This window comes from Apis dorsata, unplaced genomic scaffold, assembly GCF_000469605.1.
Source record: "Apis dorsata unplaced genomic scaffold, Apis dorsata 1.3 scaffold_133, whole genome shotgun sequence".
NCBI lineage: Eukaryota > Metazoa > Arthropoda > Insecta > Hymenoptera > Apidae > Apis > Apis dorsata.
In genome coordinates, this window is record NW_006263426.1 from 817,552 (window position 1) to 830,185 (window position 12,634).

The window sequence follows — 12,634 nt, forward strand, 5'->3', positions numbered from 1 at the left end:
TTTCATCACTTATATTTTGTAAGTCAAATACATCGATACCTCGTTCATCTGTGTACAATTACTTCGAACTCGTATTCAAATTTACTCGAGTCAACATTTACCGTTATAGTGGAATATTTGCATTCTACAATTTACATGAATAAACCTTCTCTGAAAATTACTCCATTTTCGTCACGGAAATTTACATAACAAGTACAACACGATAATAAAAATATATATTTTAGATACACATCGATAATTGATCAATCGATAATTCTAATAAGAAAATTAATCCATACGTTATATATGAATTTAAACGCAAGACAAGCAACTAGTCTATTCCGATGTTCCGGAAGATAATATCATATCCATCCAGTCGAATATATTCGCTATCGAAAATTGAATCCATCATTGTGCCGGAAATAGCATTGTGCACTCGGAAACAGCTTTCAGCTCTCTCCCCTCCCCGCATTCTTGACGTTTCTATATTTTGATTTTGTTATCCCCCCTCTCTTACCGCTCCTTCGATATTTTCTTTTTATCTCGAGGGGAAAAAAAATTTTTTTTTTCCCCCCTCCATATTAAGTCGATCGTACGGGAAAACATGACGATTCGAATCTTGAATGTTTATAAATTAGTTTGCCTCCGAGGCGCGTTTTTTGATCGACTGTGGAAGAAATAGCGATGGAAATAGGTGAAAACGAACGGCGGGGAGGGGCCAGAGATTTAGCGCACGAAAATACAGAAAGAGAGAAGGAGAGAAAGAGAGAGAGAGAGAGAAAGATAGAGAAATACAAGCAACGGGTACGGGAAACCAATATCATGCCAACGAAATCGATACCGGCTAAATAAATATTGTTTGAGAGGCCACCGAATTGACAGTGAGTCCCGACGAGTGCACCAATGGAATATTTATTCCGCGGAACTGGGAAATGAAAGTCTCGCGGCTAGAAATCTTCACGAGATGTTGCATCGTTAAATTGTTTGTATCTTGTTAAAATACTTTAATCGGTAATTTCACTTTAATTCGCTCGATTTTATATCGAAATTTAAACGAATTCCCCCTAATTTCTTCTTTATTCTTTAAAGATAATATAATTCAAATTTGCGATATTTTTTTTTTTTTTTTTTTAATATTAGAAGAAATCAAGTAAAATTTATACTTAAGCATCATTCAGAAATGTTTGTATCACGGGAACATTATATTATGCGTTTAATAAATTTAATCATCGAGGAATATCGAATTATGCTACAAGCAATTAGAGTTGTTAAATTAACGTGAGATTTTGACGGATTGGCCATAATTATCCTTTAAGCGTGGTGAGCGATGTTCGGCGGGCTTTGGTTAACAAAAGGGTTAAATTACACGGGCGATCTTTGATCAACGGATGTATTAACGGCGAAATTATGCAACGATCGATCGTTTGAGTTACAAACAAATTTTGTGGCTAATTAGGAACACAAGGGGTTGCGGCATGAGACATCGATGCTTCTGTTGGCACAGCAAGGGAACCCTATTTCTCATGGGAGTGGATCCACGTGGTTTTCCAGCCTAACTAAGAGTGCTTAAGTTTTCTCGGGGTTGACTGTAATTGTTCGATATTGGATATCCTCCCTCGTTATAATATTATATAAAATATCCTCTTGTACGTCTCACAATTTGATTTCAAAAATATCGAAAAATATCTTCAAAGAAAAAATTCAAAAAAAAAAAAAAAGAAAAAGACCGAGATTATATTCTTAATTATCATAAAATTAAAGAAATGACTTACCTCGCAATGCACGATTTCAAACCGAGTGAGCGTAAGCGTCGCGATACTCGAGCTTTTGCAAAAACACCTGGAATAAAAGGAGTATAATTAATATGGATATGGAAAATACCAGGAAAACGTATCGATAATTATCTATTTTTAGTGCGAATCGTTGATGTAATTACGAGCTCGCGAATTTTTTCCTCGAAACGCATAATCGTTATAATTCACCCTTTTTTCCCTTCTTTCTTTCTTTCTTTCTTTTTTCTTTTTTTTTTTTTTTTTCGATGCTCGATACGTTGGTTGGATACATTTTCCCTTTCCCCCCGTTTTCTGTTTTCTATTCTCTTTCGCTTATAATTGACGTACACGATTCGAAGTTAACTCGTGTTCACAGTGTGATCAACGGCTCGATATCTCGCGTGAATTCGTTTTTTGATCACGCTTGATTCAAAAGTTGGAAATTTTTCGCGTTTCCAGATCTATCCCTCCAGTCGCGCCTCCTCTTTGTCTACTGGATTTCGAGCCACGGTTAGATTCAGCGATTCGACACACGATGGAAAATAAATCCGGTATACAGGGTGTCCCGTGGCTTCGTTCATCGATGGTCCCATTGAAATGATTTAGGGCGTGGAAGAGGCACTCGGCTGGCTGAACCTGATCAATTCCGATCACTTTTTGAAAAATTTCTAATTTCAACGAATTGCGTGATTTTTTAGAATTGTAATGTTAACTACTACGGTTCTTTGAATCATTTTTCCGTAAGATTGATAAGTTTTTTAAGTTTTAATATTTGATTTTAAATTGTAATTTTTATTTTTTTAATTTTATCTCAAAGTTTAGACCGAAATGAAATAGTTTAATTGAAACAAGAAAGTGAAATATAAAAATTGGAAAATTGTAAGGGATTAATTTTTCAAAAACTAAATGTCTAGATGGATTGGTTGATTAGTTTGCCTTTTGTATGCTTCGTATTCAGGATAATATCGATTTCTATGCTATTGTGCACATTTTTTTATATGAATAGGTGAGTTAATTCGTTATTTAAAGAATAATGTTTTGTTCTATGTAAAAACAAAAAATGTAGCAATATCCATATCGAAAATTCTTTGTTTGAAAGAAATTGTAACTAGATACAATCACTTTAGAAAAAGATTGTACGAAATTAAAAAAAAAATATTTAATTTTTTTGAAAACTTGTGTTTTATTAAATTAAAATTCACAACAAAAATTATATATTTTTTGTATTCTTGAACTTTATCCTATTCTTGCAAATGATAGTTTATAATTTATCGTTTTAAATCTTCTTTCTTGGATAGATTAAAAATAAAAATAATAAGTAATGAAAAAAGATAAAAGAATGAAAAAAATAGACAAATTCATAGTATTTTGAAACAAGTAGCATAGCAATGATAGCATAGAAACTAGAATTCTGGTTGAATAATTTGTAAAATTTACATCTTTATTCTTGTATGCATAAATATATGTATTTAGAGATAAGTTCTCTTAAGGATAAATGGTAGAAGAGAATTTTGAAAGAGCGTTATCATCAAAAAATATTAAGAAATATAAATTTCATTTATTACGTGCATATAAGTTTCAAAAAAAAATTTCGTCGTAAATTCAACCAAAAAAAAAAAGAAAAAAAAATAAGGTTTCTAAATTAATATCCAGTGGCTCATGAAAGTATTCGAATATTTTACAGGAAAATTCACTTAACTCGAAAATTCTGATTTTAACGAAACTTTTTATACATATGTAGAACATAATAGATTGCACATATAGCAACGAGGAATTTCTTTCAGAGGATGAAATCAGTTATCAATTATATTTTATTTCACACCACGGTGATAGAACCATTACGTTCTGAACAATTTTTAATTTAAAATTTCGCTCTGTTCGACATTACAAAATTATATTTAAAGAGACGAAAATTCATTAAAATCTTAATTCTCATTGATTTTCACCTTCTTAAAATGACATCTCGATGGAAGAAAAATTACCCGATCTATCGTGTTCTGATCATGAGTTGAGTTTCGTTGAAAAATAAAAAAAAAAAAAAACTGTTCATTTCATCAAAAAATAAAAACTTTGGTGAGTCTAAAATATGAACACATTTTAACGATTATAAATCAAGAAAACAGCGTGTCTTTAAATATTTACTCGCGATTATCGTTGCATTTTGTTTCCACGAACGTGAATTCGGAGAACAATGTAAACTAGTTTCTTGAACGAACCATCGTTTCACGGTTTCGTCGGAACGCTCCGTGTACACGAAGGAAATATTCTTTGCAGACGGACGGAAACATCTTTCCCGCAAACCGGAACGGTATTTTCTCCAACGTGGAACGCAACGAAAGCCATGTTTTATCTCGTCTAGATTATTATGTGCGAGGAGCAGGTACGCCTCGAGCAAGGATACGTATATAGATAATCATTTGAATGAAAAAAAAAAAAAAAAATAAGAAGTCTTTGACGAGACGTTTTTATTTCACGTTATATCGTAATAAGTAAGTAAATAAATAAATAAAGAAATAATATTTCTCCTTTTTTTTTTTTTTTTTTTTTTTTTTGTTTCGAGGAAGAGGAATGAAACGATGATATTTTCGTCCGGTTGAAGATTGATATATGTGTAGAGAAAATATCGATGAGGTAAACTTCCACCTTATTAAAATTCTTGCGGTGAAATAGTGATCGATCAGGAATTAATTTCTATCGCTGGTGAATACTGATTCGCGGCCAATTTTCTTTGTACTTTGACCCCCCTATGAGACGGAGATTTCTCATTTGATGATCATGGAGGAAAGGCTTATTTTTCTTTTTTTTTTTTTTAGTTAATTTATAAATAAAGAGGAAAATATATTGCGATAAATCGGATTCCATGTTATGATCGAAATATTTTTGTCACGTATGCAGGATTTATTGATAAAATATGCACGTTATTTGAAACTCAGATTTGATAATCAGGAATTAAAATAATCTGTTTAAATATTTATAATTGTCCAATATGTTATTGCGCGATACGTTAATAATTTTAAATTTTTAATTTCATTAATGTAACTGAATAACCGTAATTAAATCCTTTCTACAATTTAATAATCGTGCTCATTCAATTATTAATAATCGTGAATGATATTTATGATGATTAACAGATTGATGTTGTGCGTCCATTGAATTTTACAAATTATTTTCACATTGTAAAATAATCATAATTGCAAACAATACGCGAAACGCGAAAATACATTGATATCGAGAATGAAGAAACTAAAAAAAATTCCTTCGCATTAAATTAAATTAACCACGACTACTATTTCTCATCTTACAAATCCTCATCCTCATTCGTACCATCACGATTAAACACGAGGATATTACAACGATGTTTTTAACGAAAAGAATCCACTAAACCGTCCAACCACGATTAATTGAACCGAGAAAAAACAGGAAGAGATTTTTGTATTCAAACATTCGCAATAATCTCGAGTATAACATCCAGTTTACAATTGGCAGGCAATCGTGGTGCAACGCGTGACAGGCACGGTTAATCGAGCTGATGTGATCGTCACCAACGGAAATGGACGACAATTTATATTCCAATTCAGCAGGAGTTGAAAAATTTCGGCGCTGGTTATCACAGTCACGACATCAGGACATCGTATGTTCCGAACGTTGCAAGAGTGGTGGTATTGAGGAGGAGGTTCCGCTCCTCGAGGAGACTTATGGAAGCGTCATTGAGATGGGCACGATGCCAAAAGAGTGTAACGCTGATCCAAAACCGTAAAAGAATCCATGTATCATTGGCTACTCGATTGTAATACGTAAGTGGTGTTCGATCTCGAGCTTTGACTCTGTCCCGTATTATCGATCATTCCTGGGGTGCGGAATGCTAGAGATGGACTTTGCATTGTAGATTTTCTATTGTGCAAGAGTATGTGCACGAATTCTGAGGCAAATGCGAAGGAGTTTCTCTCGTAGGGAGGATTGTTTGGATAAAAAAGAGAAGGAAATCTCTGGAAATCGAAAAACTTGCCAATTTTTCAACGATTCGATTGTTAATTATTAATCCTCCTTTATATTATGAAACATATAAGCAATCTTGAATCGAAGGAATAATCAAGAATAACCAACATCGAAACTTTCGCTTGCAACAATAACTGTAACGAACAGTTAGAAGAGGAAGAATCGTTTGTAAATCTTTAAAAAGAAACGAAGAGGAAGAGAAAACATAACTTGACTCGGATCAGAGGCAACAACCGTTGATTCGTTTACAAAGTTTCATCAGAGACGAACCGAATCCCTGAATCGAAGCGTGCAAAGCGACTTCGTTCCAAACGAAGCATTCATGGAAACACTTCTTCTCGACACATTCTTATCGAGCACGTCTAATTCTTCGACGAGAATTAATCCCACCCCGTGTAATCATTCGCGTCTTACGCCTTTACAGCGGTTGTTACGTTTAATTTCTGAGGGCATCGTGACCCGGTTTCCTCCCTCTGCTCGTTATTACACCAGGGGAACGGTTGATCCACTCGACAGTTGGAGCAGCCGCAGCTGCAACCTAGCTCAGACTTCCTCCCTCTTTCTCCAGCCTGCTTTAAAACTCAGACCAACCTTCATGAGAATTGTATATATATATATCCTAGGAACACCTGACGCCGGTGATCGCCTGCAAATCGCTCGTTCATCTTTTATTTTATTTCGCATATCCACGTCTTTTATCTCGCCACCCCTATCGATCGTTCTTTTTAATCTCACAGTTAACTTGACTTGTTCCTCTTGAAGCTGTTCCTCTAAACTTCGAGTTGATTTTTGCACGACACGTACATGGCTGTACTTTGAATTTTCTTTTCTTTTTTTCATTTATTGTTTAGAATAATTTTCGTGAACTGCAGAAATTTCGGGTTCCATTCTTCTTTTCTACGAGTTCTTTTAATCTAATTTTATTTAGGAGTATGATAATTAAATCTTAAATGATTCAAAGTTTGATCGATGGAAAATTTTTGAATAATATTCTTCTTGAAGATCCGCCAAGTGAAATTATAAATACAATTGATTACACGATTCTTGGATTTATTTTTATAATAATTTTCACGATATAATTTCTATTCTCATCTCGCGCTTTTCACTTTTCACTTTAATCTTATTATATTTTTATTTGATTGTCGATTCTAAATCTCATGACTCGTATCCAATCTCTAGGCATCTTTCAATGATCCAAACTCCGATCGATGCTAGATTCTTACGAACAGAGCGATCTTCTCTTCGATTTTTCTTTTCGTTTAACAATCGAGCAATGATTTATGCGAGCTAACCGAAGGGACTTGACGTTCTATTCCTCTCTCGTGCGGGTTTGCCGTTGCGTCGATCGATACCGGAAACTTGCTTCTTCCGTTCCTTCCTCCTTCTCTCTCTCTCTCGTATCACTCTTCTTACTTTTTCCCTCCCCGTTGTTGTTCGTTTGAGCTCGTATCTAAAGGTGTCTTCGTGCTAGGAGAGAGAAGTAACATAATTTTAACGGACGCGGTTCATGACATGGAGAAACGTGTCGGCGAATGAGAAAACTTCTTATGGCGGGGTATCAAGTTTTTTTACGTGTTTCCAGACTTGTTTTTTGATTCGTCGCTACGTATGGCACAAAGTGTTGTTCGATAACTCCAGATTTAATTCAAACTCCCTCCTTACAGAGATTCGATGGCGAGGAAGAGTTTAAGTTATTAAACGTTATCGGGGCCGAGCATGTATGAGAAAAGTCGAGGTGTATTATTATTATAATTCAACGACAAAGTATATCTTCTTTGCAAAGATAATATTCAAAATTGGCTCCGTTCGATGTATCCTTTCTTCAACGAGTTTTCTTTCGAAAGAAGGAAATATATATGATATCCCGTACTTTCGTTCCTCGGTATGTTTATATTTTATTTCTTAGCCTTTCTGATTACATTTCCGTGTCTTTTATCTAGGATCGTAGATGGTAGGATTATTGATCTTTTTCGATGGAGAAGAACATGTCGAAGAAATTTGTAGATTCTTTTCTCAATGGAATGGGGGGAAGAAGAACTTTGACTCTCCACTTTTGAATAAATGAAAAGAAGATAAAAAACGAGAATATTGTTGTATGTGTAATATTTTGCGACAAGGAAAAAAATATATTAAAAATAGAATATTGATCGCTTGATCTCGACTCGATTAATTAAACTTTCATGGAATTAAAATTACTTTAGAATCGACCTAACAACTTTACGTGGAATTATTAAAAATTTAAATTAAAACAACTTCTAACAAACCAATCTTGAATCCATCTTTTGTAGATACATCTTCCAGTTTTAATAAAAACAAAAGAAAAAAAAAATCTAGAGCGAGACTCATCAGCGAAAACTTAAACATTGATTAATGGGAAAGAGTCGGAGAAGGAAGAGAAGCATCTTCGTTAGTAGAATCCATTAAAATGTGGAAACTTAGGTATGACCGCGGAAGAAGTACAAAACTAAAAAAAAGAGAATGAAACATTTAACCAGTAACCCTTCTCCCTCTTCCTCTCTCTCTCTCTCTCTCTCGCGCGCGCGCTAAATAAAGGATGGAGCAGAAGAACTTCAAAGAAAGTTTCTCGGTTTCCCGCATTACAGGTTTGTAATATTGTTTCCAAATTGAAAATTAAATCCTAATTTCTTTTACTCCCGGGATTAACTTGCATCGCGAATCATTTCGATCCCCGAAAGCGGATCGAAAAAAACGGGTAAAAAAACAAAACTTTTCCCCTCGCTGTTTCCCCTCTCTTTCAGTTTTAATTTTTCAAATTTTCACGGGCCAACGTTTTTTTTTTTTATTTTCCAAACTTCTCGTCCAGTAACAAAGCTTGACGAAGCGAAGCTCGGCTAATCTTCGAAATGCAATCCGTAGAAAGGGAAAACGTTGTCGCTTATCTCTTGTTTGAGAAACAAGAAAAAAAAAAAAAAAGATTTCTCTATACTTTTACCTTTCTATCTTCCCTCATCTATTATATATTTCCTTTTATCTTGTATACGTAAAGATTCGAGCAACAAGATGCAGAGGAATCTTCGAAGATATCAGGAAATTCTTGCACGTGTTCCGAAGTTATCTCGAGCACGCACCGACATTCGGTTAGGCTATCACGTTTACAGCGCGGCTGAATGCTAATCTAATTCGTGAATATTCCGAACTGAGGAAACAGGGCGAGCGTAAATGCAAGCGTACTTACAAGTTACGGCGTAACATGATTGTGCAACTCACTTTTGATGGATATAGCGGGCAAGACGGGATAGTGTGGCCATTGTGAGAGGAGAAACGGCGAACAAAGATGGCGTTGTCGCCATCTACGTAGGGATAACCTAGATTTGATCAATTTGCTTCGATCCTGGATTCGAATGGAAATAGTGGTTTCATTCAGATCCAGTTGCGTGAAGATAAGCTATGAAGTGAGATAATAAGAAAAAAAAAAAGAGAGAAGAACAGATTCGATATTAAGAAATCAAAGCGCTTTTCTTCTTCTTTTTTTTTTTTTATTGAAATTAAGAAAATTTTATATTTCTTGAATGGAATCCATTTAGATCGTAAAAAAACGACGATATTTCGCGTTAAACGTATTTGCATTTCACGAAGCATTTCAATCTTCTTTGAATCACGAAAAAAAAAAGAGAGGAAAGAACGAAGAACAACGATTATTTGATTACAAAATCCTAATTACTCCAACAACAACGCGCAAATGTGTTATAATTGATACAATTATCGTTGAAACGTTGCCTGTTACCAACGATGATTTCAGTGATTTCATTTGGATTCACCGAACAATCGTTTCCACCACGATTCCATAACATTAACATAGAAACAATCGGGGATGGGGGAAGGAGGAAAGGGTCCTTTAGCACGCTGTTCAAGCCTCCTTGCGCGACAACTTTCGCGGAAGTTTCGCGATGGCCTCGGTTTCTTTCTTCCGGGATTTCACGATCGTTCCAAGGAATACCATTAATGGGAAGACATTACCACTGTAAGAATCTCACCCGTATCTTGCAATTCCTTTTTTCCCCCTCTACTTTTTACTGTAATCGCAGTGAATCACGGTTACATGGAGTGGAACTGTCATGGTAATAGAAAGAAAGTAATAAATAAGCATTACGTCTGAATAAGTATAAAAAAAAGAGATTGATTAGAATTGTTAATCACAATGGTGCAAAAAATAGTTAGATAATGTAATTATTGTTCGAATAAAAACTAGTATCAATTTTGTCAGAAGTTTGCGTGTTAAATAAATAATTAGAAAAATAAGAAATTCTATCAGAAATCGAGTTTCATTTTCAGTCTCGAGGCAATGGTAGTCGCATTTAGGTAGCTCTCGTTAACTCCCCCTAATCGTTATAGTTTATAGGGGAGGGTTATTTATTATCGCATCTTGACATATTCGACGCGCTATAACGACCTCCTCGTAAGCGTAATATGATTTTCCCTGGTGACACTTTCGATGGAGCGGTGGTTATAGAATATGAGAGACGAATTGGGGAACAATATATTGTGTGCACAAAGTAGGGGGTCGAAAGGGGGATATCTTTTTATTTAGCGATTCTACGAATATATTGCGCAATTTATTTTAGTTAGTAAAAATTATCTTTGAGAGGTAAAAATATGTTGAATGGATTTTCAAAAATTTTTTATATTTCTAGGATACACGTCATAAACGTGAAAAATTCGCAAGACATACTATTAAATAAAATTTGTACCACTTCATCATCGTCATCATCATCATCACAAATTCTTATCTCTTCATCCTCGTGAAAAGATTTTATTATCCCTCGTTATTATCTTTATTCTTCCTTGCCTCGATCTTCCTTCGTGTTTTTCGCTATAACGTTAAATCCTATCGAAGAGAAAGCTTCTAGGAAGAAGCCATAGTCGAAGGATGGTTCGTTTTAATAGCGTGGTTTTGCGGCTGGAAACAAAGTTAAAGTAGAAACGGGATGACGAAAGGCGAGGAATAGTCGAGGAATAATCGAAGAATAGTAGTTGTGACTTTTATCCTTTATGCGCGGGTATATTTCGTAAAAACGCTTGAAACAAACGCGAAAACATCCGCGCTTTTTCTAAAGATAATACGAAAACTTGAAACAATTCCCATGACATGATAATCGCTTATTCGATTATTTCAATTGTTCCAATCTTACATTCATCAATAAGAATAATGTTCAATGATTAATTGATTGTCCTTGTCATTCACCTGCATTAATCAAGCATGTTATTAAAATATTTGTAATGATAAAATATTACTCATGAAAACGATTCTTTTTCGAGATTGGATTAATCTATAGACAAATGGACGAATTACAAATATATTTCGCGATTCGGAATTCAAATGTTTTTTTGGCAAAGAAGCATTTCAGAGGCAATGGTTCCTTTTGTTCATTTTTACGTGCATTTGTCCTCTTGATTGTCTCTCGTTTAATCACTTTCATGTCTTTCTGACATCAATCCAATGAATTCAAAATCTACGCCATCCTCTTTTTACTTTTTTCCATTGTGCTTACACGAAAAATCAGTTATGTTCCTATACTGGACTCGACTTGTCGATACTCGTTCGATAAATGTCGCTTCGAAACGAAGAAGCGTTGGCCGATACCTTGGAAATCGAGGATTTTTCACCCTCGAATTCTCGAGGAACTTGTTCGTATCTGCGCGAATCTTCCATTTGGTCTCTGGAAATCGCTGACCGAGTTGGAAGAGAAATTTTGTTGGTTTAAGGGGCGATAGTAAACTCGTAATTCGTGGCGATGATTTTCTTTGGAATTTATATTTTGAAGAATAAAATTTTGCGAGGATAAAAATATCGAGACCGAGTAAATATTTTATAAATGAAGTTGCGTAGATACTTGTGCAAATATTTTTTCCGAATACATGTACATAAATGAAAATTATTTCACGAAATTTTTTTTACATTTTCCTTAATGATATTTAATTTAATATCTAATTTAAATGTATCCGCGGTTATTCCTTTTTGATTGCATTAAAAGACGAAGCGAAGATGAAAAGGGTTTTACTTCAACGCGGTATAAATTAACGCAAAGATTAGCTTCATATCCCTTTCACAGGATTATTAGCCACAGAGGAAATGCTTTGAATTATTATCACAACGTGGTAAAAGGTATATTAATGGTATATCTCACAAAAAAAAAATGAATTAAACTATAACAGTAGGTTTTAATTAATTTTAATTAATTCGTCCCTTTTCTGGAAACAATTTATTTTTCCCGTATTGAAGTAAAAACCGAATTAACATAAAAAATCCTTCTTCTTTGGTTTTAAATTTTTTATGTAATATTGCAATTTCTGTATAAAAAAAGAAGAAAAAGAAGAAGAAAAAAGAAGAAATAGATTACTCAGTTTTAAATTCAAAAATATATACGTAATACATGGAATTTTTATAAAATCCATTCCCTCTTATTATCTGCACCGCTTACTTATAACTTATTACTCTTATTTTTCGTTTAACATTCACAAATAATTCGTATAAATTCAACGTAACCTCCGAACAATAAATATCCGCGCAACGTATACTTTCATTTCCCTCAGACTCGCGTACTCGCGAATTGAAAGTGGCAGTATCGACAAAGAAATCGACGTAATTGCAGGCAATAAATATCCCCAATACACATCCATACTTATCTCCCCTCTGCCACGATTTAAGCCCAATTCCCTCGGGTCATAACCTCCCCTTTCGAGAGAAACCCCTCCCCCTTCCTTCTAAATAACTCAATTGATAAAGCGGCCACCGCATAACAAACGGCTGCTAACCCCTATCTCGTCGCTGTTTTATCCACGCGAGATCCCTGAAACGAAAATATTCGCCACCGACGAGTTTCTTCGTACGTGGTACGATACGATGGAAGGGCAGCAGCCAAGTCACG

At 34.6% G+C, this 12,634-nt stretch overlaps 1 protein-coding gene across 6 annotated transcripts in view; it reads right to left on the reverse strand.

Moving 5' to 3' along the window:
• Positions 1–12,634, reverse strand: part of LOC102676276 (leucine-rich repeat-containing protein 24) — a 419,962-nt gene that overhangs the window by 247,428 nt on the left and 159,900 nt on the right. For 4 of the 6 annotated variants that reach the window (XM_031509239.1, XM_031509236.1, XM_031509243.1 and 1 more), the window contains exon 2: positions 1,752–1,818. The gene's annotated coding sequence lies outside the window, so the exon portion shown is untranslated. Of the gene's footprint in view, positions 1–1,751; positions 1,819–8,700; positions 9,206–12,634 lie in introns of those variants that run through there. The other 2 variants (XM_031509241.1, XM_031509237.1) reach the window with 2 other exon arrangements.